The sequence below is a fragment of the Salmo trutta genome, unplaced genomic scaffold (assembly GCF_901001165.1).
Source record: "Salmo trutta unplaced genomic scaffold, fSalTru1.1, whole genome shotgun sequence".
Taxonomy (NCBI): Eukaryota; Metazoa; Chordata; class Actinopteri; order Salmoniformes; family Salmonidae; genus Salmo; species Salmo trutta.
In genome coordinates, this window is record NW_021822192.1 from 10,720 (window position 1) to 35,483 (window position 24,764).

Here is a 24,764-nt window from a genome sequence, read left to right on the forward strand (position 1 = left end):
TTCGAATACGTGCCATGAATATCTTTAAAATTCGGTTTACTCCTTGCAGCTAATTGTAGTACTAGTTTCTGTGGTGTAGTGGTTATCACGTTCACTTCACACGCGAAAGGTCCCTGGTTCTAAACCGGGCGAAAACAACGCTCATTGACACATTGAAGAAGTACTATAGCGGTAACAGAGAATTTCATTTATGCCTTATTTTGGAAATTCGAATACGTGCCATGAATATCTGAAAAATTCAGTTTACTCCTTGCAAAAAAATCAATCAGCAGTTTCTATAGTGTAGTGGTTATCACGTTCGCTTCACACGCGAAAGGTCCCTGGTTCGAAACCAGGCGGAAACAACGCTCATTGACACATTCAATTAGTACCACAGAGAATTTCATGAATCCCTTATTTTGGAAATTCGAATACGTTCCATGAATATCTTTAAAATTCGGTTTACTCCTTGCAGCTAATTGTAGCAGTAGTTTCTGTGGTGTAGTGTTTATCACGTTCGCTTCACACACGAAAGGTCCCTGGTTCGAAACCAGCGGAAACAATGCTCATTGACACATTCAAGAAGTATCATAGTGGTAACAGAGAAATTCATTAATGCCTTATTTAGGAAATTCGAATACGTGCCATGAATATCTGTAAAATTCGGTTTACTCCTTGCAGAAAAATCAAGCAGCAGTTTCTGTAGTGTAGTGGTTATCACGTTCGCTTAACATGCGAAAGGTCCTCTGTTCGAAACCGGGTGGAAACAGTGCTCTTTGACACGTGCAGTAGGTACTGTTCTTTTAATAGAGAATAGATATTTTCATAAATGCCTAATTTTGGAAATTTGAACGCGTGCCATGAATATCAGTAAAATTCGGTTTACTCCTTGCCGATAATTGTTGCAGCAGTTTCTGTAGTGTAGTGGTTATCACGTTAGCTTCACACGCGAAAAGTCCCTGGTTCGAAACCGGGTGGAAACAACGCTCATTGACACATTCAAGAAGTACTATAGCGGTAACAGAGAATTTCATTAATGCCTTATTTTGGAAATTCGAATACGTGCCATGAATATCGGTAAAATTCGGTTTACTCCTTGCAGCTAATTGTAGAAACAGTTTCTGTAGTGTAGTGGTTATCACGTTCACTTAACACGCGAAAGGTCCTCGGATCAAAACCGGATGGGAACAGTGCTCTTTGACACGTGCAGTAGGTACTGTACTTTTAACACAGAATAGTTATTTTCATAAATTCTGTATTTTGGAAATTCGAATACGTGCCATGAATATCTGTAAAATTCGGTTTACTCCTTGTAGCAAACTGTAGCAGCAGTTTCTGTAGTGTAGTGGTTATCACGTTCGCTTAACACGCGAAAGGTCCTCGGTTCGAAACTGGGCGGAAACAGTGCTCTTTGACACGTGCAGTAGGCACTGTACTTTTAACAGAGAACGTGATAAACACTACACTACAGAAACTGCTGCTACAGTTTGCTACAAGGAGTAAACCGAATTTTACAGATATTCATGGCACGTATTCGAATTAATAAAATACAGAATTTATGAAAATAACTATTCTCTGTTAAAAGTACAGTACCTACTGCACGTGTCAAAGAGCACTGTTTCCAACCGATTTTGATTCGAGGACCTTTCGCGTGTTAAGCGAATGTGATAACCACTACACTATAGAAACTGCTGCTACAATTAGCTGCAAGGAGTAAACCGAATTTTACCGATATTCATGGCACGTATTCGCATTTCCAAAATACAGAATTTATGATAATAACTATTCTATGTTAAAAGTGCAGTACCTACTGCACGTGTCAAAGAGCACTGTTTCCAACCGGTTTCGAACCGAGGACCTTTCGCGTGTTAAGCAAATGTGATTACCACTACACTACAGAAACTGCTGCTACATTTTGCTACATTTTGCTGAAAATAACTATTCTCTGTTAAAAGTAAAGTACCTACAGCAAGTGTTAAAGAGCACTGTTTCCGCCCGGCTTCGATCCGAGGACCTGTTGCGTGTTAAGCGAACGTGATAACCACTATACTACAGAAACTGCTTTTACAATTAGCTGCAAGGAGTAAACCGAATTTTACCGATATTCATGACACGTATTCAAATTTCCAAAATAAGGCATTAACGAATTTCTCTGTTACCACTATGATACTTCTTGAATGTGTCAATGAGCGTTGTTTCCGCCCGGAGTTGGGTCAATGCAATAATTTTAAATGGAGATGTTGGGGATTGAACCCAGGACCTCACACATGCGAAGCATGCGCTCTACCACTGAGCTACATTCCCTTTCTGGGACAGATAAAAATGTTTCTTATTTTAATTCACCTTTATTTAACCAGGTAAGCTGGTGGAGAACAAGTTCTCATTGAGAACTGCGACCTGGCCAAGATAAAGCAAAGCAGTGCGACACAAACAACAACACAAAGTTACAAATGGAATAAACAAGCGTACAGTCAATAACACAATAGAAAAAAAGAAATTCTATATACAGTGTGTGCAAATGGCATGAGGAGGTAAGGCAATAAATAGGCCATAGTAGCGAAGTAATTACAATTTAGCAAATTAACACTGGAGTGATACATGAGCAGATTATGATGTGCAAGTAAAAAATACTGGTGTGCAAAAGAGCAGAAAGTAAATAAAAACAATATGGGGATGAGGAAGGTAGATTGGGTGGACTATTTACAGATGGCCTATGTACAGCTGCAGCGATCGGTTAGCTGCTCAGATAGCTGATGTTTAATGTTAGTGAGGGAAATATAAGTCTCCAGCTTCAGCGATTTTTGCAATTCGTTCCAGTCATTGGCAGCAGAGAACTGGAAGGAAAGGCGGCCAAAGGAGGTGTTGGCTTTGGGGATGACCAGTGAGATATACCTGCTGGAGCGCGTGCTACTGGTGGGTGTTGTTATCGTGACCAGTGAGCTGAGATAAGGCGGAGCTTTACCTAGCATTGACTTATAGATGACCTGGAGCCAGTGGGTCTGGTGACGAATAGGTAGCGAGGGCCAGCCGACTAGAGCATACAGGTCGCAGTGGTCATATCAATACAATTTACCTTTTCTTTACACTGTTCTAATGAATGTACATTTCCATAATATCAGCTATCTTCCATAAACGTCGAACAAGGATTGAACCCATGTGTTTCAGTTTACAGAAACAGATGATTTAGCATATCTATTTCCTTCTTAGAATGTCAACATTCTGGAAAGTGGGAGTTGTGCAAAAGATCATTTAACAACTAAATACACTCAACAGAGAAGTTGGGGATTAACGTTGGACCGCATACATGTAAAGTACTGGCTCTACCATAGAGATACATCCCCTTACTATAATAGCTGTGTTGCAATATTGATACTACTTGCTTTTTCTGCAAAGTCCTCCAATAAATGCACAGGTCCATGATGTCAGATGTCTTTCATACAGGTACGGACGGCATTTGAACCCATGATCTTCGGGTTTACGAGACCGACGCCTTACCACTTTTTTTTTTTTTTTTATCATCAAAAATTCTTGTTTACAATGTTTACAGTACAATCTACTGTTTACAGTACAATCCACAGAGAATAATACAGAAGACACTAGACTAACAGAGGCAGGTGAACAATTCACCCCCTATCAAATTCAAGGAACCCAAAGAAAAAAAATAATACAAAAAACATACATGACTAAGACATAACAAAAAAAATAATAATAAAAAAAAAAACTCTTTCAAATAACAATCAACAAAGAAAATATCAAAACAGTGCTTTCAAAAATTATAAGTGATACCTCCACTCTCCTCTCGTTAAATTAAACCACTCCATTCAACAAAAGATTCATCAAAATATTCCATCCCATAATTAAACAACATATCTATGTGTTTACTGAACAGTGCTATAAATATACTCCACACCTGAACCCTCTTTCTGTCAAAAGAAACATAATTCCTCCTACAAAAAATAGCATACCTCGCAAAACTCAAAACCATATTCAACAAACACACATTAACACCCTCACATTTACCAGACACTCCAAATAACAAAAGTTCCTCCCACGCATACTTTTTCACAAAATCTCCCCCCCAGTTTCTACATAACATTTCCTTAACTTTACAAAATAAATATTTTAAATCCTCACATTCTATAAACAAATGCATAAGAGTTTCCGGGAAACGTCCACATACGTCGCATTCCCTTTCTATCTCACCATTTATATGCTTTAGCACCACCTTTGTAAATATTCTATTATGTCTTAATTTGAAATCATTATTTTCACACTCCTTACTATTATATTTTACATTTAAATTTTCCCATATCTTTTTTTCATCTAATTCCGGAAAAACTACTTTCCAAAATTTCTCAGCAGCCGGCCTTCTACACACTTTTCCTACCATTATTCTATACAATCTTTTCACTGGTATACTAGATAAATGTACTTCTTACTGCTACCAATGAACAAATACAAATAAATCTTCTCTTTCAACTTCACTATTTATTAAATCAACCCATTCTCTTGGTATACTATTCTTTATCTTGTTATACATATTCTTCACTGTTCCCTTCCCACCTCTTCATCCCATTCACTGATCATGTCAAATAGCTTCCCCAGGTAAAAACCCTGGAATTACCTCATATGTATAATCTTTTATTTGCCGTAGACCTGCACTCATAAATTCTTTATTATACAAAACTTTTTCTTTGTTCTTGATTTTCTCATTCAGAAATATAGGTTGATTCATAATCAGGTCAATATGTCCACATTCATAATATACATTAGGCAACAACTCTGCCCATGCATTTAGCACCTCTTTATAAAAATCTGGTACCTTTTCAAACATTGCCCTTAAGCCCCATCAATAAACATTATCCTCACAACCACCACTCTCCTCTGTAGACTTTAAAGAAGTGTTTCCAGCCATAATCTTCACTGTCATACAAATATTTCTTTACTGTTTTTATCCTAAAGCTTTTCTTTGGACATCTAAATCTACAAGTTTTAAACCTCCATCTACATAGTCAGCTATCAATGTTTTCTGAGATTCTCACTCCTTTCCATCCCATATAAAATTAGATGCCACATTATTCAATTCATTTAGAACCCACTCAGGCATGTCCAGGACTCCCAAAACATACACAAATTTAGATAATACCAAAGCATTTGCAACAATTACTTTCCTTTGTAACTTTAGTTTTCTATTTTTCCAGAAATTCAACGTTAGCTTGACTTTAAGGATCCCAGTACAAGTCACACATTTTGCACACATTTCCTATGTTCCGACATTCTCTGGCATAATGCCCTTGTTCACTACATTTGTGGCATGTGAATTCCGGACATTCCTTTAGTATGTGCCCCGGCTGAATACGTCATCTACATACCTTCACTTGATTGTCGTGGATTACACAAATATTCAAATCCCTCGACAGTGTTAAATTTAGTAGAATATGGCAAGGATTGCACATTGTCTGTAAACTTTACCTTGCAAAATCTCGTCCCATCTACAATGTCCGTTCCTGGCCACATCCTCCTCTTGATTGGCGTGGTCGCCTTCACCTTCCAGCCTTTTAGTTTCTCTATCTCCTCATCCGTAATGTATGCGGGCAAGTTCAAAAAGGACACCACCAGCTCATCGTTCCCTAATTCTTTAGCCATGATTTGACAGTTCTTTATCTTTAGCCCGTCTATTAGTCTTTCTTTTCCATTTACATGAGACATTGTTATTTCATACTTATTTCCGTCTTTCATTCGACATCCAAGTATTGTTCCACAAACTTCCCTTATTCCTCTCAGCAATTCCATCGTTATTATCTCGTCACTTATTTCCACGTTCACCGTCAGTTCCTTCTCATGTTCTTTTTTCTGTTCTTCCTTTAAAATTCTGATTTCACTGTTGTCCTTTCTTATAGTTTGTATTCTTGATGTCGAAGCCATGTTGTCCGTCCGGTTATTTTAAGCAATATCCCCCAAACAGCTCACGCTGATGGGGGATAATAACAAAAACAAACTTTAAAACGTATGTCAAATAAAACCCCCCAAAAAACGATATTCTCTCTCAAGTACTGACACCTGCTGCTCATCCACTTCCTGAACATCCAAAAAGGGGCGTGTAAAGCGAAGGTGATAACCACTACACTACAGAAACTGCTGCTTGATTTTTCTGCAAGGAGTAAACCTAATTTGACTGATATTCATTGCATGTATTCGAATTTTCATAAATGCCTTATTTTTTAAATAACTATTCTCTGTATAAATACGGTACTCATTCCATGTGTCAATGAATTCTGTTAGGGTCAGGGGTTATGATAAATTCAGCTTTTTTTGTGGTTTTTCACCTTGCGTTGCACTGGCCTATTGTGATCTCTTATTGTTTCCAGTCTGGTGTTTATTGGGAGGGTTGTGTTTGTAAATATGAGATGTATGAATAGTTTACCTACTTACATTTTGCCATTCAATCCAAGTGGAGCCAGAGATCTAAGGGTTGGGGTTAGGTTTAATAATGACAGAAGAATCTAATGCGCACTGGCAAACCTTTTAAAATATATGGTAAAACTATTGTATAGAGAGACTTTAATTACAAAAAAAAGGGGGGGGGAAGAATAATAAGAGGACCAGGATCATAATTTAAAATAAAACCTGGGTTAAGAACCAGGAATACAATCCTAAGGATTAGAGACCAGGGGCCAAGGTCAGAACAATAGTCCAGGAGTTAGGGTTGGGTATGAGTGTCTAGGGGTTAGAGTTAGGTATATGAGCTCCAAGAGTTAGGGTTAGATAAGGGGTTAAGGTTAGGATGGGGAATTGGGATTAGGCATGAGGATCTAGGGATTGGGGTGGGGGATTAGGATTTTAGGAACTGGGGGTTAGGTATAAGGGTCTAGGGGTTAGGATAGGGAATCAGGATTTGGGAACTAGGAGTTAAGTGTTCAGATCTAGGGGTTAAAGTAGGGTATAGGGACTGGGATTTCGGGACTAGGGGTTAGGGTTGAGTATTAGGGTCTAGGGGCTAAGTTTAGGTATAGGAACTGGGATTGGGAACTGGGGTTAGATTCGGGATCCAAGGAAAAAATAAGGGAAAAGGAGAGGGCCAAATAGGGGAACCGCCCAACAAATAAAAAGTACGCATTAAGGACAAGTGCTATTAAACAAAGACAAATCCACAATAGACGAATCAACAGACCACACTAAGTGTAAAAATAAGTGCTTTCAACTCAAAATAAGCGCTATAAAAGTATACAAGAAATAAGGTAAAACCTCGCCACACTAACGAATAAATAAAGTATATAAATAAAATAAGTGCCATCATTAATGGGAAGTGCTTGAAAAACATAAGAATGAATTCATAAATGAAATAACAAACATTTATCATGAGCGGCTCTCCCACGGCCCCCCACTTGTTCCTAGCCCCTAAAAAAGATACTAATTTAACCTCACCGGAGATGGCACCTCCCATCAGGTAGATAAACAAACGTTTAATATTTTTCATTCAAGCCCTTAGGATCTATTGTTTGGAGGCGCCCAATCCAAGTTCTGTCCATCCCCTGTCTGTCCTGGACCAGCTCCCATTTGTCTCCAGACCAGAAATACTCTAATTTTCCACTGCATGTAAGCCAAAATGCAAATACAATACAGTACTCTTATTACCTTTAGCCATATGGTATAGATGTTGTTTGAGTCTGACCTGTAGTGCATTCTTTGTTTCTCCTATATAAATCTTTTGGCACAATTTGCACTTAATTCCATAAATCAAGTTTACAGTGGACAATTCAATTCTGTCTTACAAGGAACCCCAAACCCGAGAAGGCATTGACAATGTATTTGGGTCTCCCCAAATAATATTTATCCAATTTTAGGTACATATTTCGTCTGGAAGGCGGAGTGGACTAACATGTCCCCGAGGTTTTTATTTTTTCGATAGGCTGAGATTACTCTACAATCTACCAGCCCATCCACAGCTTGTTGAGCTTCCCGGAAGTTAGACCTCAAGGTCCTACTAAATCCACCCAAGCTCCCAGAGTATGTAGTAACAGATGGTATCAAATTGTGTGATTCTGCTGTTTTTATTGTAACCCCCTTCCAAATAATTGGCCTACCTCTGCTTTTATCCCCCTAGGGAAACGTTTGAAATATCCCCGTGGCCCCAAGGCTCTAAAAAGAATGGTTGCCTCTTCCACGTGCTCACATAATGTACAAATTCTATTAAACCAGATCAGCTGAGATTTAATTATCCCTCTAAAGGTATGTTTTGGATGATAACTTGCCTTATGCAGCAGAGCATGCCTATCTGTCTGCTTGAAGAAGACTTTTGTGGCCAATCATTTAGTTAACCCCTCAGAAAATACAAAGAACCTGAGTGTCCAAAAACTCTAGTTTTTCCCTTTGTATATTGTGGGATGTTGTAATGGCAGGATGTGTATTGAGGGTTTCAAAAAAAAAAACACTCAAAGTCCTTCATAGAACTCATAGATGTCATCCAAATACCTGAGATATAAAAAAGGAAGGGTCTTACACTTAGGAAACAGTCTCTTCCCAAAAACACAAGTTGGCAAAGGCTGGAGCAAACTTCTTACCCATGGCAGTGCCATGGATCTGAAGATAAAACTTATCATTAAAATCATCCCTTAACTACTGAGACTGGAAAAACAGCAACAGTCACTCTTGGATCAACTTAATCAAAGGATCCTAGAGCAATGTACTTATTTACCTGAGATTAGTAAACTTAGGTTTCACACATTGCCACGTGACCCAGTACACTGGACATCTGAAACAGGAAAAACCATCTTAAACTTTTGGTTGGATAATTTAAACATGTAAGGGGAGAACAGGGCTCTAATACAGCTCCACATTCAAATATTACTAATCTCTCACTCATAGGCTTTCTGAGATACAAAGAAATGTATTGGAATGGGGACTGTCTTTTATCCCCACTCCCGGAATTCTAGACCGGATGGAGCTTCGTAGGGACTTACACATATACCATAGGAGGCTGAAATTGTTGGATCATTTTAATTATGATACTGACATTCCTTTTGTGCCGTTTACAGATCCCTCGGTTTGGGAACCTAGAATAAAATCGATATCTCCATCCATTCAAACATTGATCAGGAGGGATCTCGATGCATTTAGGCGTTTCCGACCTGGGCCGGTAATTAAGGGGAATATCACGCAATTGGAGTCAGACACTATTGAATTGTTGGGGTCAAATCGGAGTATAGTTATCAAACCTGCAGACAAAGGATCACAGATTGTAATCATGGACAGACTACAGTATTTATTGGAGGCTAACAGGCAATTGAATAACGCGAAAAATTGTAGCATTAGATCACTCGATTCAATCTGAGACTCAAAACATGATTAAGACAATATTGTTGGAACTGCTTGATAAAAGTTTTACTCCCAAGCAATATACTTATCCGTTGGGCCCGGAGGTACCAAGACAATTCTATCTCCTCCCAAAAATCCACAAACCCTTGGAAGAGTGGTCTGTGCCCTCTCAGATCCCTAGTGGCTGCCCAATTGTTAGTGACTGTGGATCGGAATCGTATCGAATTGCTGAATATATTGATCATTTTATCAATCCGCTATCTCAGAAGCATGCTTCTTATGTAAAAGACAGGTATGATTTGTTGGTAAACTTAAAGGTCTCAAATTACCACGAGGGGATTCCTATTTTCAGTAGATATTAACTCATTATATACAAACATTGAAACCTCTTTGGGACTGCGGGCAGTCAAACAAGCCTTTGACAGGTTTCCTGACCCCCAGATAAGGACATTTTAGATCTGTTGAAGTTGAGTCTTAGTAATGGGCACATAGTGTGGCATTAGGAAATTTACTTTCTGCCACTATCAACAGTTGTTGTAGTTGCTTCCAGGAGGTTAACGCCAGCTGTTTCAAAAGGCAGTTATTTAGCCCTCCCGATAACACCACCTTCTCCACTGTTGGATGTTGTTCTAATTTCAATACTACTCCTTTTAAGTGGTGGAATGTAGCCCCAGGGAAGCTATCTGCTTGCACTCTGGAATCGATAAACCCAGGTATCCGTGAAATATTAGTCTCCAATGTGAAAGACACAGCAGATGAAATACAAAAGATTTGAACTGAAGCCTGGTCAACAGTTTGGAAGACTGCTATACTCACAAGTATAGCACAAACACTCACATGAGGTTCAATCTTTCCAAGCACCATGGACAACAACAATCGATATCCTCATTGTCATTGCCGCAGAAAGAAAAACAATATTATTCTTGTGTAAGGCTCGTTGGTCTAGGGGTATGATTCTCGCTTTGCGTGCGAGAGGTCCCATGTTCAAATCCCGGATGAGCCCTTTTGCAGATCTTTTAACAAGCTCAGACAGGCAGATCTCGGGCCACTGGTCGCAAACAGCCACCTCTTGGGTGCAGGACGAGGTGGCTGAATGGTTTAGGCGATGGACTGCTAATCTATTGTGATATTCACGAGTTGGCTCAATGTCGCACTTCATTTAGAAAACCTGCAAAAAGTAAGAGCAAATCTGACTTCCAAGAACATTGATTCCAATGTAATACACTTGAAATGACACCCAGCCCCTAAAACTAGTGAATTTCTCAAGGCTCTGCATTGGCCGGGAATCGAACCCAGGTCAACTGCTTTGAAGGCAGCTATGCTCAACACTATACCACCAATGCTATGTGAAGTGTGCGAGCAACATCGAGACATCGATTCATATCCTGACTGTTATTTCTGTGGAAAGTGAAAATTCTTTGACCAAACGGATCGTTGGTGTAGGTGTACGATTATGGCTTTGGGTGCGAGTGGTCCCTGGTTAAAAAATCTATCATTTTAATCAGTACCTGTTACCTTCAGATTAGTCCCGTGACACTTGTGGGGAACGTAGGGCAAAACTGAGAACATTGTGACAAGTTGGGTCACATTAGATTGTAGCCTAAAAATTTTGGATTCTACAAACAGAAGTTGGCACATAAAGGGTTCCGACTTCAGACGAGTCCCCTGACACTTGTGGGGGACGTAGAGACAAATTGAGAACACCACCGTGTTCGTGAGGGTCTACCCTTTCCAGGGAGTGGTCATACGATTTTGTAGGTCAAACGGTTCAGAAGCTACAGATGTTTTTGTGAGAAGACCGATTATAGGTATGTCTCATGGTTTGACTAACACCGCTCTAGCTCCACCACCTTTCATTGCAGATGTGGAGGTGTAACATAAACAGTTATGGAAGCTTGAGACAGATACGACGCGTCTCAATCTCTCTAGTTGAAAAACTGATCGATTTGAATGGGTATTTTTTACATTTGTTTACTTTGATTCACGTACTGATGCATCAATCAACTCAAAATAAATGAGCTCCATTCTTTTTGAAGTTTTATTTTTTCATTTTCACTTTTAAAATATTAATTGATCTCATTTTGCTAAAAATTCATTTGTCAACACTCATCATCAGTTTGCTGTCGCGGCTTAAGAAGACAGAATGTGAAAGACACAGCAGATGAAATACAAAAGATTTGAACTGAAGCCTGGTCAACAGTTTGGAAGACTGCTATACTCACAAGTATAGCACAAACACTCACATGAGGTTCAATCTTTCCAAGCACCATGGACAACAACAATCGATATCCTCATTGTCATTGCCGCAGAAAGAAAAACAATATTATTCTTGTGTAAGGCTCGTTGGTCTAGGGGTATGATTCTCGCTTTGGGTGCGAGAGGTCCCAGGTTCAAATCCCGGATGACCCCTTTTGCAGATCTTTTAACAAGCTCAGACAGGCAGATCTCGGGCCACTGGTCGCAAACAGCCACCTCTTGGGTGCAGGACGAGGTGGCTGAATGGTTTAGGCGATGGACTGCTAATCTATTGTGATATTCACGAGTTGGCTCAATGTCGCACTTCATTTAGAAAACCTGCAAAAAGTAAGAGCAAATCTGACTTCCAAGAACATTGATTCCAATGTAATACACTTGAAATGACACCCAGCCCCTAAAACTAGCGAATTTCTCAAGGCTCTGCATTGGCTGGGAATTGAACCCAGGTCAACTGCTTAGAAGGCAGCTATGCTCACCACTATACCACCAATGCTATGTGAAGTGTGCTAGCAACATCGAGACATCGATTCATATCCTGACTGTTATTTCTGTGGAAAGTGAAAATTCTTTGACCAAACGGATCGTTGGTGTAGGTGTACGATTATGGCTTAGGGTGCGAGTGGTCCCTGGTTAAAAAATCTATCATTTTAATCAGTACCTGTTACCTTCAGATTAGTCCCGTGACACTTGTGGGGAACGTAGGGCAAAACTGAGAACATTGTGACAAGTTGGGTCACATTAGATTGTAGCCCTAAAGATTTTGGATTCTACAAACAGAAGTTGGCACATAAAGGGTTCCGACTTCAGACGAGTCCCCTGACACTTGTGGGGGACGTAGAGACAAATTGAGAACACCACCGTGTTCGTGAGGGTCTCCCCTTTCCAGGGAGTGGTCATACGATTTTGTAGGTCAAACGGTTCAGAAGCTACAGATGTTTTTGTGAGAAGACCGATTATAGGTATGTCTCATGGTTTGACTAACACCGCTCTAGCTCCACCACCTTTCATTGCAGATGTGGAGGTGTAACATAAACAGTTATGGAAGCTTGAGACAGATACGACGCGTCTCAATCTCTCTAGTTGAAAACTGATCGATTTGAATGGGTATTTTTTACATTTGTTTACTTTGATTCACAGTACTGATGCATCAATCAACTCAAAATAAATGAGCTCCATTCTTTTTGAAGTTTTATTTTTTCATTTTCACTTTTAAAATATTAATTGATCTCATTTTGCTCAATATTCATTTGTCAACGCTCATCATCAGTTTGCTGTCGCGGCTTAAGAAGACAGAATGTGAAAGACACAGCAGATGAAATACAAAAGATTTGAACTGAAGCCTGGTCAACAGTTTGGAAGACTGCTATACTCACAAGTATAGCACAAACACTCACATGAGGTTCAATCTTTCCAAGCACCATGGACAACAACAATCGATATCCTCATTGTCATTGCCGCAGAAAGAAAAACAATTTTATTCTTGTGTAAGGCTCGTTGGTCTAGGGGTATGATTCTCGCTTTGGGTGCGAGAGGTCCCGGGTTCAAATCCCGGATGAGCCCTTTTGCAGATCTTTTAACAAGCTCAGACAGGCAGATCTCGGGCCACTGGTCGCAAACAGCCACCTCTTGGGCGCAGGACGAGGTGGCTGAATGGTTTAGGCGATGGACAGCTAATCTATTGTGATATTCACGAGTTGGCTCAATGTCGCACTTCATTTAGAAAACCTGCAAAAACTAAGAGCAAATCTGACTTCCACGAACATTGATTCCAATGTAATACACTTGAAATGACACCCAGCCCCTAAAACTAGTGAGTTTCTCAGGCTCTGCATTAGCCTGGAATCGGACCCAGGTCAACTGCTTGGAAGGAAGCTATGCTCACCACTATACCACCAATGCTATGTGAAGAGTGCTAGCAACATCGAGACATCGATTCATATCCTGACTGTTATTTCTGTGGAAAGTGAAAATTCTTTGACCAAACGGATCGTTGGTGTAGGTGTACGATTATGGCTTAGGGTGCGAGTGGTCCCTGGTTAAAAAATCTATCATTTTAATCAGTACCTGTTACCTTCAGATTAGTCCCGTGACACTTGTGGGGAACGTAGGGCAAAACTGAGAACATTGTGACAAGTTGGGTCACATTAGATTGTAGCCCAAAGATTTTGGATTCTACAAACAGAAGTTGGCACATAAAGGGTTCCGACTTCAGACGAGTCCCCTGACACTTGTGGGGGACGTAGAGACAAATTGAGAACACCACCGTGTTCGTGAGGGTCTCCCCTTCCCAGGGAGTGGTCATACGATTTTGTAGGTCAAACGGTTCAGAAGCTACATATGTTTTTGTGAGAAGACCGATTATAGGTATGTCTCATGGTTTGACTAACACCGCTCTAGCTCCACCACCTTTCAATGCAGATGTGGAGGTGTAACATAAACAGTTATGGAAGCTTGAGACAGATACGACGCGTCTCAATCTCTCTAGTTGAAAACTGATCGATTTGAATGGGTATTTTTTACATTTGTTTACTTTGATTCACGTACTGATGCATCAATCAACTCAAAATAAATGAGCTCCATTCTTTTTGAAGTTTTATTTTTTCATTTTCACTTTTAAAATATTAATTGATCTCATTTTGCTCAATATTCATTTGTCAACACTCATCATCAGTTTGCTGTCACGGCTTAAGAAGACAGAATGTGAAAGACACAGCAGATAAAATACAAAAGATTTGAACTGAAGCCTGGTCAACAGTTTGGAAGACTGCTATACTCACAAGTATAGCACAAACACTCACATGAGGTTCAATCTTTCCAAGCACCATGGACAACAACAATCGATATCCTCATTGTCATTGCCGCAGAAAGAAAAACAATTTTATTCTTGTGTAAGGCTTGTTGGTCTAGGGGTATGATTCTCGCTTTGGGTGCGAGAGGTCCCGGGTTCAAATCCCGGATGAGCCCTTTTGCAGATCTTTTAACAAGCTCAGACAGGCAGATCTCGGGCCACTGGTCACAAACAGCCACCTCTTGGGCGCAGGACGAGGTGGCTGAATGGTTTAGGCGATGGACTGCTAATCTATTGTGATATTCACGAGTTGGCTCAATGTCGCACTTCATTTAGAAAACCTGCAAAAAGTAAGAGCAAATCTGACTTCCACGAACATTGATTCCAATGTAATACACTTGAAATGACACCCAGCCCCTAAAACTAGTGAGTTTCTCAGGCTCTGCATTAGCCTGGAATCGGACCCAGGTCAACTGCTTGGAAGGAAGCTATGCTCACCACTATACCACCAATGCTATGTGAAGAGTGCTAGCAACATCGAGACATCGATTCATATCCTGACTGTTATTTCTGTGGAAAGTGAAAATTCTTTGACCAAACGGATCGTTGGTGTAGGTGTACGATTATGGCTTAGGGTGCGAGTGGTCCCTGGTTAAAAAATCTATCATTTTAATCAGTACCTGTTACCTTCAGATTAGTCCCGTGACACTTGTGGGGAACGTAGGGCAAAACTGAGAACATTGTGACAAGTTGGGTCACATTAGATTGTAGCCCAAAGATTTTGGATTCTACAAACAGAAGTTGGCACATAAAGGGTTCCGACTTCAGACGAGTCCCCTGACACTTGTGGGGGACGTAGAGACAAATTGAGAACACCACCGTGTTCGTGAGGGTCTCCCCTTTCCAGGGAGTGGTCATACGATTTTGTAGGTCAAACGGTTCAGAAGCTACAGATGTTTTTGTGAGAAGACCGATTATAGGTATGTCTCATGGTTTGACTAACACCGCTCTAGCTCCACCACCTTTCATTGCAGATGTGGAGGTGTAACATAAACAGTTATGGAAGCTTGAGACAGATACGACGCGTCTCAATCTCTCTAGTTGAAAACTGATCGATTTGAATGGGTATTTTTTACATTTGTTTACTTTGATTCACGTACTGATGCATCAATCAACTCAAAATAAATGAGCTCCATTCTTTTTGAAGTTTTATTTTTTCATTTTCACTTTTAAAATATTAATTGATCTCATTTTGCTCAATATTCATTTGTCAACACTCATCATCAGTTTGCTGTCGCGGCTTAAGAAGACAGAATGTGAAAGACACAGCAGATGAAATACAAAAGATTTGAACTGAAGCCTGGTCAACAGTTTGGAAGACTGCTATACTCACAAGTATAGCACAAACACTCACATGAGGTTCAATCTTTCCAAGCACCATGGACAACAACAATCGATATCCTCATTGTCATTGCCGCAGAAAGAAAAACAATTTTATTCTTGTGTAAGGCTCGTTGGTCTAGGGGTATGATTCTCGCTTTGGGTGCGAGAGGTCCCGGGTTCAAATCCCGGATGAGCCCTTTTGCAGATCTTTTAACAAGCTCAGACAGGCAGATCTCGGGCCACTGGTCGCAAACAGCCACCTCTTGGGCGCAGGACGAGGTGGCTGAATGGTTTAGGCGATGGACAGCTAATCTATTGTGATATTCACGAGTTGGCTCAATGTCGCACTTCATTTAGAAAACCTGCAAAAACTAATAGCAAATCTGACTTCCACGAACATTGATTCCAATGTAATACACTTGAAATGACACCCAGCCCCTAAAACTAGTGAGTTTCTCAGGCTCTGCATTAGCCTGGAATCGGGCCCAGGTCAACTGCTTGGAAGGAAGCTATGCTCACCACTATACCACCAATGCTATGTGAAGAGTGCTAGCAACATCGAGACATCGATTCATATCCTGACTGTTATTTCTGTGGAAAGTGAAAATTCTTTGACCAAACGGATCGTTGGTGTAGGTGTACGATTATGGCTTAGGGTGCGAGTGGTCCCTGGTTAAAAAATCTATCATTTTAATCAGTACCTGTTACCTTCAGATTAGTCCCGTGACACTTGTGGGGAACGTAGGGCAAAACTGAGAACATTGTGACAAGTTGGGTCACATTAGATTGTAGCCCAAAGATTTTGGATTCTACAAACAGAAGTTGGCACATAAAGGGTTCCGACTTCAGACGAGTCCCCTGACACTTGTGGGGGACGTAGAGACAAATTGAGAACACCACCGTGTTCGTGAGGGTCTCCCCTTTCCAGGGAGTGGTCATACGATTTTGTAGGTCAAACGGTTCAGAAGCTACAGATGTTTTTGTGAGAAGACCGATTATAGGTATGTCTCATGGTTTGACTAACACCGCTCTAGCTCCACCACCTTTCATTGCAGATGTGGAGGTGTAACATAAACAGTTATGGAAGCTTGAGACAGATACGACGCGTCTCAATCTCTCTAGTTGAAAACTGATCGATTTGAATGGGTATTTTTTACATTTGTTTACTTTGATTCACGTACTGATGCATCAATCAACTCAAAATAAATGAGCTCCATTCTTTTTGAAGTTTTATTTTTTCATTTTCACTTTTAAAATATTAATTGATCTCATTTTGCTCAATATTCATTTGTCAACACTCATCATCAGTTTGCTGTCACGGCTTAAGAAGACAGAATGTGAAAGACACAGCAGATGAAATACAAAAGATTTGAACTGAAGCCTGGTCAACAGTTTGGAAGACTGCTATACTCACAAGTATAGCACAAACACTCACATGAGGTTCAATCTTTCCAAGCACCATGGACAACAACAATCGATATCCTCATTGTCATTGCCGCAGAAAGAAAAACAATTTTATTCTTGTGTAAGGCTCGTTGGTCTAGGGGTATGATTCTTGCTTTGGGTGCGAGAGGTCCCGGGTTCAAATCCCGGATGAGCCCTTTTGCAGATCTTTTAACAAGCTCAGACAGGCAGATCTCGGGCCACTGGTCGCAAACAGCCACCTCTTGGGCGCAGGACGAGGTGGCTGAATGGTTTAGGCGATGGACAGCTAATCTATTGTGATATTCACGAGTTGGCTCAATGTCGCACTTCATTTAGAAAACCTGCAAAAACTAAGAGCAAATCTGACTTCCACGAACATTGATTCCAATGTAATACACTTGAAATGACACCCAGCCCCTAAAACTAGTGAGTTTCTCAGGCTCTGCATTAGCCTGGAATCGAACCCAGGTCAACTGCTTGGAAGGAAGCTATGCTCACCACTATACCACCAATGCTATGTGAAGAGTGCTAGCAACATCGAGACATCGATTCATATCCTGACTGTTATTTCTGTGGAAAGTGAAAATTCTTTGACCAAACGGATCGTTGGTGTAGGTGTACGATTATGGCTTAGGGTGCGAGTGGTCCCTGGTTAAAAAATCTATCATTTTAATCAGTACCTGTTACCTTCAGATTAGTCCCGTGACACTTGTGGGGAACGTAGGGCAAAACTGAGAACATTGTGACAAGTTGGGTCACATTAGATTGTAGCCCAAAGATTTTGGATTCTACAAACAGAAGTTGGCACATAAAGGGTTCCGACTTCAGACGAGTCCCCTGACACTTGTGGGGGACGTAGAGACAAATTGAGAACACCACCGTGTTCGTGAGGGTCTCCCCTTCCCAGGGAGTGGTCATACGATTTTGTAGGTCAAACGGTTCAGAAGCTACATATGTTTTTGTGAGAAGACCGATTATAGGTATGTCTCATGGTTTGACTAACACCGCTCTAGCTCCACCACCTTTCAATGCAGATGTGGAGGTGTAACATAAACAGTTATGGAAGCTTGAGACAGATACGACGCGTCTCAATCTCTCTAGTTGAAAACTGATCGATTTGAATGGGTATTTTTTACATTTGTTTACTTTGATTCACGTACTGATGCATCAATCAACTCAAAATAAATGAGCTCCATTCTTTTTGAAGTTTTATTTTTTCATTTTCACTTTTAAAATATTAATTGATCTCATTTTGCTCAATATTCATTTGTCAACACTCATCATCAGTTTGCTGTCACGGCTTAAGAAGACAGAATGTGAAAGACACAGCAGATGAAATACAAAAGATTTGAACTGAAGCCTGGTCAACAGTTTGGAAGACTGCTATACTCACAAGTATAGCACAAACACTCACATGAGGTTCAATCTTTCCAAGCACCATGGACAACAACAATCGATATCCTCATTGTCATTGCCGCAGAAAGAAAAACAATTTTATTCTTGTGTAAGGCTCGTTGGTCTAGGGGTATGATTCTTGCTTTGGGTGCGAGAGGTCCCGGGTTCAAATCCCGGATGAGCCCTTTTGCAGATCTTTTAACAAGCTCAGACAGGCAGATCTCGGGCCACTGGTCGCAAACAGCCACCTCTTGGGCGCAGGACGAGGTGGCTGAATGGTTTAGGCGATGGACAGCTAATCTATTGTGATATTCACGAGTTGGCTCAATGTCGCACTTCATTTAGAAAACCTGCAAAAACTAAGAGCAAATCTGACTTCCACGAACATTGATTCCAATGTAATACACTTGAAATGACACCCAGCCCCTAAAACTAGTGAGTTTCTCAGGCTCTGCATTAGCCTGGAATCGAACCCAGGTCAACTGCTTGGAAGGAAGCTATGCTCACCACTATACCACCAATGCTATGTGAAGAGTGCTAGCAACATCGAGACATCGATTCATATCCTGACTGTTATTTCTGTGGAAAGTGAAAATTCTTTGACCAAACGGATCGTTGGTGTAGGTGTACGATTATGGCTTAGGGTGCGAGTGGTCCCTGGTTAAAAAATCTATCATTTTAATCAGTACCTGTTACCTTCAGATTAGTCCCGTGACACTTGTGGGGAACGTAGGGCAAAACTGAGAACATTGTGACAAGTTGGGTCACATTAGATTGTAGCCCAAAGATTTTGGATTCTACAAACAGAAGTTGGCACATAAAGGGTTCCGACTTCAGACGAGTCCCCTGACACTTGTGGGGGACGTAGAGACAAATTGAGAACACCACCGTGTTCGTGAGGGTCTCCCCTTTCCAGGGAGTGGTCATACGATTTTGTAGGTCAAACGGTTCAGAAGCTACAGATGTTTTTGTGAGAAGACCGATTATAGGTATGTCTCATGGTTTGACTAACACCGCTCTAGCTCCACCACCTTTCATTGCAGATGTGGAGGTGTAACATAAACAGTTATGGAAGCTTGAGACAGATACGACGCGTCTCAATCTCTCTAGTTGAAAACTGATCGATTTGAATGGGTATTTTTTACATTTGTTTACTTTGATTCACATACTGATGCATCAATCAACTCAAAATAAATGAGCTCCATTCTTTTTGAAGTTTTATTTTTTCATTTTCACTTTTAAAATATTAATTGATCTCATTTTGCTCAATATTCATTTGTCAACACTCATCATCAGTTTGCTGTCACGGCTTAAGAAGACAGAATGTGAAAGACACAGCAGATGAAATACAAAAGATTTGAACTGAAGCCTGGTCAACAGTTTGGAAGACTGCTATACTCACAAGTATAGCACAAACACTCACATGAGGTTCAATCTTTCCAAGCACCATGGACAACAACAATCGATATCCTCATTGTCATTGCCGCAGAAAGAAAAACAATTTTATTCTTGTGTAAGGCTTGTTGGTCTAGGGGTATGATTCTCGCTTTGGGTGCGAGAGGTCCCGGGTTCAAATCCCGGATGAGCCCTTTTGCAGATCTTTTAACAAGCTCAGACAGGCAGATCTCGGGCCACTGGTCACAAACAGCCACCTCTTGGGCGCAGGACGAGGTGGCTGAATGGTTTAGGCGATGGACTAGCTAATCTATTGTGATATTCACGAGTTGGCTCAATGTCGCACTTCATTTAGAAAACCTGCAAAAAGTAAGAGCAAATCTGACTTCCACGAACATTGATTCCAATGTAATACACTTGAAATGACACCCAGCCCCTAAAACTAGTGAGTTTCTCAGGCTCTGCATTAGCCTGGAATCGAACCCAGGTCAACTGCTTGGAAGGAAGCTATGCTCACCACTATACCACCAATGCTATGTGAAGAGTGCTAGCAACATCGAGACATCGATTCATATCCTGACTGTTATTTCTGTGGAAAGTGAAAATTCTTTGACCAAACGGATCGTTGGTGTAGGTGTACGATTATGGCTTAGGGTGCGAGTGGTCCCTGGTTAAAAAATCTATCATTTTAATCAGTACCTGTTACCTTCAGATTAGTCCCGTGACACTTGTGGGGAACGTAGGGCAAAACTGAGAACATTGTGACAAGTTGGGTCACATTAGATTGTAGCCCAAAGATTTTGGATTCTACAAACAGAAGTTGGCACATAAAGGGTTCCGACTTCAGACGAGTCCCCTGACACTTGTGGGGGACGTAGAGACAAATTGAGAACACCACCGTGTTCGTGAGGGTCTCCCCTTCCAGGGAGTGGTCATACGATTTTGTAGGTCAAACGGTTCAGAAGCTACAGATGTTTTTGTGAGAAGACCGATTATAGGTATGTCTCATGGTTTGACTAACACCGCTCTAGCTCCACCACCTTTCAATGGCAGATGTGGAGGTGTAACATAAACAGTTATGGAAGCTTGAGACAGATACGACGCGTCTCAATCTCTCTAGTTGAAAACTGATCGATTTGAATGGGTATTTTTTACATTTGTTTACTTTGATTCACGTACTGATGCATCAATCAACTCAAAATAAATGAGCTCCATTCTTTTTGAAGTTTTATTTTTTCATTTTCACTTTTAAAATATTAATTGATCTCATTTTGCTCAATATTCATTTGTCAACACTCATCATCAGTTTGCTGTCACGGCTTAAGAAGACAGAATGTGAAAGACACAGCAGATGAAATACAAAAGATTTGAACTGAAGCCTGGTCAACAGTTTGGAAGACTGCTATACTCACAAGTATAGCACAAACACTCACATGAGGTTCAATCTTTCCAAGCACCATGGACAACAACAATCGATATCCTCATTGTCATTGCCGCAGAAAGAAAAACAATTTTATTCTTGTGTAAGGCTTGTTGGTCTAGGGGTATGATTCTCGCTTTGGGTGCGAGAGGTCCCGGGTTCAAATCCCGGATGAGCCCTTTTGCAGATCTTTTAACAAGCTCAGACAGGCAGATCTCGGGCCACTGGTCACAAACAGCCACCTCTTGGGCGCAGGACGAGGTGGCTGAATGGTTTAGGCGATGGACATGCTAATCTATTGTGATATTCACGAGTTGGCTCAATGTCGCACTTCATTTAGAAAACCTGCAAAAAGTAAGAGCAAATCTGACTTCCACGAACATTGATTCCAATGTAATACACTTGAAATGACACCCAGCCCCTAAAACTAGTGAGTTTCTCAGGCTCTGCATTAGCCTGGAATCGAACCCAGGTCAACTGCTTGGAAGGAAGCTATGCTCACCACTATACCACCAATGCTATGTGAAGAGTGCTAGCAACATCGAGACATCGATTCATATCCTGACTGTTATTTCTGTGGAAAGTGAAAATTCTTTGACCAAACGGATCGTTGGTGTAGGTGTACGATTATGGCTTAGGGTGCGAGTGGTCCCTGGTTAAAAAATCTATCATTTTAATCAGTACCTGTTACCTTCAGATTAGTCCCGTGACACTTGTGGGGAACGTAGGGCAAAACTGAGAACATTGTGACAAGTTGGGTCACATTAGATTGTAGCCCAAAGATTTTGGATTCTACAAACAGAAGTTGGCACATAAAGGGTTCCGACTTCAGACGAGTCCCCTGACACTTGTGGGGGACGTAGAGACAAATTGAGAACACCACCGTGTTCGTGAGGGTCTCCCCTTTCCAGGGAGTGGTCATACGATTTTGTAGGTCAAACGGTTCAGAAGCTACAGATGTTTTTGTGAGAAGACCGATTATAGGTATGTCTCATGGTTTGACTAACACCGCTCTAGCTCCACCACCTTTCATTGCAGATGTGGAGGTGTAACATAAACAGTTATGGAAGCTTGAGACAGATACGACGCGTCTCAATCTCTCTAGTTGAAAACTGATCGATTTGAATGGGTATTTTTTACATTTGTTTACTTTGATTCACGTACTGATGCATCAATCAACTCAAAATAAATGAGCTCCATTCTTTTTGAAGTTTTATTTTTTCATTTTCACTTTTAAAATATTAATTGATCTCATTTTGCTCAATATTCATTTGTCAACACTCATCATCAGTTTGCTGTCACGGCTTAAGAAGACAGAATGTGAAAGACACAGCAGATAAAATACAAAAGATTTGAACTGAAGCCTGGTCAACAGTTTGGAAGACTGCTATACTCACAAGTATAGCACAAACACTCACATGAGGTTCAATCTTTCCAAGCACCATGGACAACAACAATCGATATCCTCATTGTCATTGCCGCAGAAAGAAAAACAATTTTATTCTTGTGTAAGGCTCGTTGGTCTAGGGGTATGATTCTCGCTTTGGGTGCGAGAGGTCCCGGGTTCAAATCCCGGATGAGCCCTTTTGCAGATCTTTTAACAAGCTCAGACAGGCAGATCTCGGGCCACTGGTCGCAAACAGCCACCTCTTGGGCGCAGGACGAGGTGGCTGAATGGTTTAGGCGATGGACAGCTAATCTATTGTGATATTCACGAGTTGGCTCAATGTCGCACTTCATTTAGAAAACCTGCAAAAACTAATAGCAAATCTGACTTCCACGAACATTGATTCCAATGTAATACACTTGAAATGACACCCAGCCCCTAAAACTAGTGAGTTTCTCAGGCTCTGCATTAGCCTGGAATCGGACCCAGGTCAACTGCTTGGAAGGAAGCTATGCTCACCACTATACCACCAATGCTATGTGAAGAGTGCTAGCAACATCGAGACATCGATTCATATCCTGACTGTTATTTCTGTGGAAAGTGAAAATTCTTTGACCAAACGGATCGTTGGTGTAGGTGTACGATTATGGCTTAGGGTGCGAGTGGTCCCTGGTTAAAAAATCTATCATTTTAATCAGTACCTGTTACCTTCAGATTAGTCCCGTGACACTTGTGGGGAACGTAGGGCAAAACTGAGAACATTGTGACAAGTTGGGTCACATTAGATTGTAGCCCAAAGATTTTGGATTCTACAAACAGAAGTTGGCACATAAAGGGTTCCGACTTCAGACGAGTCCCCTGACACTTGTGGGGGACGTAGAGACAAATTGAGAACACCACCGTGTTCGTGAGGGTCTCCCCTTCCCAGGGAGTGGTCATACGATTTTGTAGGTCAAACGGTTCAGAAGCTACATATGTTTTTGTGAGAAGACCGATTATAGGTATGTCTCATGGTTTGACTAACACCGCTCTAGCTCCACCACCTTTCAATGGCAGATGTGGAGGTGTAACATAAACAGTTATGGAAGCTTGAGACAGATACGACGCGTCTCAATCTCTCTAGTTGAAAACTGATCGATTTGAATGGGTATTTTTTACATTTGTTTACTTTGATTCACGTACTGATGCATCAATCAACTCAAAATAAATGAGCTCCATTCTTTTTGAAGTTTTATTTTTTCATTTTCACTTTTAAAATATTAATTGATCTCATTTTGCTCAATATTCATTTGTCAACACTCATCATCAGTTTGCTGTCACGGCTTAAGAAGACAGAATGTGAAAGACACAGCAGATGAAATACAAAAGATTTGAACTGAAGCCTGGTCAACAGTTTGGAAGACTGCTATACTCACAAGTATAGCACAAACACTCACATGAGGTTCAATCTTTCCAAGCACCATGGACAACAACAATCGATATCCTCATTGTCATTGCCGCAGAAAGAAAAACAATTTTATTCTTGTGTAAGGCTCGTTGGTCTAGGGGTATGATTCTCGCTTTGGGTGCGAGAGGTCCCGGGTTCAAATCCCGGATGAGCCCTTTTGCAGATCTTTTAACAAGCTCAGACAGGCAGATCTCGGGCCACTGGTCGCAAACAGCCACCTCTTGGGCGCAGGACGAGGTGGCTGAATGGTTTAGGCGATGGACTGCTAATCTATTGTGATATTCACGAGTTGGCTCAATGTCGCACTTCATTTAGAAAACCTGCAAAAAGTAAGAGCAAATCTGACTTCCACGAACATTGATTCCAATGTAATACACTTGAAATGACACCCAGCCCCTAAAACTAGTGAGTTTCTCAGGCTCTGCATTAGCCTGGAATCGAACCCAGGTCAACTGCTTGGAAGGAAGCTATGCTCACCACTATACCACCAATGCTATGTGAAGAGTGCTAGCAACATCGAGACATCGATTCATATCCTGACTGTTATTTCTGTGGAAAGTGAAATTCTTTGACC

The 24,764-nt window shown here is 40.9% G+C and overlaps 15 non-coding genes across 15 annotated transcripts; 12 read left to right on the forward strand and 3 right to left on the reverse strand.

Moving 5' to 3' along the window:
* The first annotated feature begins 271 nt into the window (after nucleotides 1-271).
* Nucleotides 272-344, forward strand: trnav-cac (transfer RNA valine (anticodon CAC)). The gene has a single exon. It is a non-coding gene; the product is annotated as a tRNA-Val (tRNA).
* Nucleotides 345-1,310: 966 nt separating this feature from the next.
* On the forward strand, nucleotides 1,311-1,383 carry trnav-aac (transfer RNA valine (anticodon AAC)). The gene has a single exon. It is a non-coding gene; the product is annotated as a tRNA-Val (tRNA).
* Nucleotides 1,384-2,211: 828 nt separating this feature from the next.
* trnaa-cgc (transfer RNA alanine (anticodon CGC)) lies at nucleotides 2,212-2,283 on the reverse strand. Its single transcript has one exon. It is a non-coding gene; the product is annotated as a tRNA-Ala (tRNA).
* Nucleotides 2,284-10,565: 8,282 nt separating this feature from the next.
* Nucleotides 10,566-10,637, reverse strand: trnastop-uca (transfer RNA opal suppressor (anticodon UCA)). Its single transcript has one exon. It is a non-coding gene; the product is annotated as a tRNA-Sec (tRNA).
* A 994-nt stretch (nucleotides 10,638-11,631) lies between these two features.
* trnap-ugg (transfer RNA proline (anticodon UGG)) lies at nucleotides 11,632-11,703 on the forward strand. The gene has a single exon. It is a non-coding gene; the product is annotated as a tRNA-Pro (tRNA).
* Nucleotides 11,704-11,971: 268 nt separating this feature from the next.
* On the reverse strand, nucleotides 11,972-12,043 carry trnar-ucu (transfer RNA arginine (anticodon UCU)). Its single transcript has one exon. It is a non-coding gene; the product is annotated as a tRNA-Arg (tRNA).
* Nucleotides 12,044-13,038: 995 nt separating this feature from the next.
* On the forward strand, nucleotides 13,039-13,110 carry trnap-ugg (transfer RNA proline (anticodon UGG)). Its single transcript has one exon. It is a non-coding gene; the product is annotated as a tRNA-Pro (tRNA).
* A 1,332-nt stretch (nucleotides 13,111-14,442) lies between these two features.
* Nucleotides 14,443-14,514, forward strand: trnap-ugg (transfer RNA proline (anticodon UGG)). Its single transcript has one exon. It is a non-coding gene; the product is annotated as a tRNA-Pro (tRNA).
* Nucleotides 14,515-15,846: 1,332 nt separating this feature from the next.
* trnap-ugg (transfer RNA proline (anticodon UGG)) lies at nucleotides 15,847-15,918 on the forward strand. Its single transcript has one exon. It is a non-coding gene; the product is annotated as a tRNA-Pro (tRNA).
* A 1,332-nt stretch (nucleotides 15,919-17,250) lies between these two features.
* Nucleotides 17,251-17,322, forward strand: trnap-ugg (transfer RNA proline (anticodon UGG)). Its single transcript has one exon. It is a non-coding gene; the product is annotated as a tRNA-Pro (tRNA).
* A 1,332-nt stretch (nucleotides 17,323-18,654) lies between these two features.
* trnap-ugg (transfer RNA proline (anticodon UGG)) lies at nucleotides 18,655-18,726 on the forward strand. Its single transcript has one exon. It is a non-coding gene; the product is annotated as a tRNA-Pro (tRNA).
* Nucleotides 18,727-20,058: 1,332 nt separating this feature from the next.
* trnap-ugg (transfer RNA proline (anticodon UGG)) lies at nucleotides 20,059-20,130 on the forward strand. Its single transcript has one exon. It is a non-coding gene; the product is annotated as a tRNA-Pro (tRNA).
* Nucleotides 20,131-21,463: 1,333 nt separating this feature from the next.
* trnap-ugg (transfer RNA proline (anticodon UGG)) lies at nucleotides 21,464-21,535 on the forward strand. The gene has a single exon. It is a non-coding gene; the product is annotated as a tRNA-Pro (tRNA).
* Nucleotides 21,536-22,868: 1,333 nt separating this feature from the next.
* Nucleotides 22,869-22,940, forward strand: trnap-ugg (transfer RNA proline (anticodon UGG)). The gene has a single exon. It is a non-coding gene; the product is annotated as a tRNA-Pro (tRNA).
* Nucleotides 22,941-24,273: 1,333 nt separating this feature from the next.
* trnap-ugg (transfer RNA proline (anticodon UGG)) lies at nucleotides 24,274-24,345 on the forward strand. The gene has a single exon. It is a non-coding gene; the product is annotated as a tRNA-Pro (tRNA).
* Nucleotides 24,346-24,764: the final 419 nt, after the last annotated feature.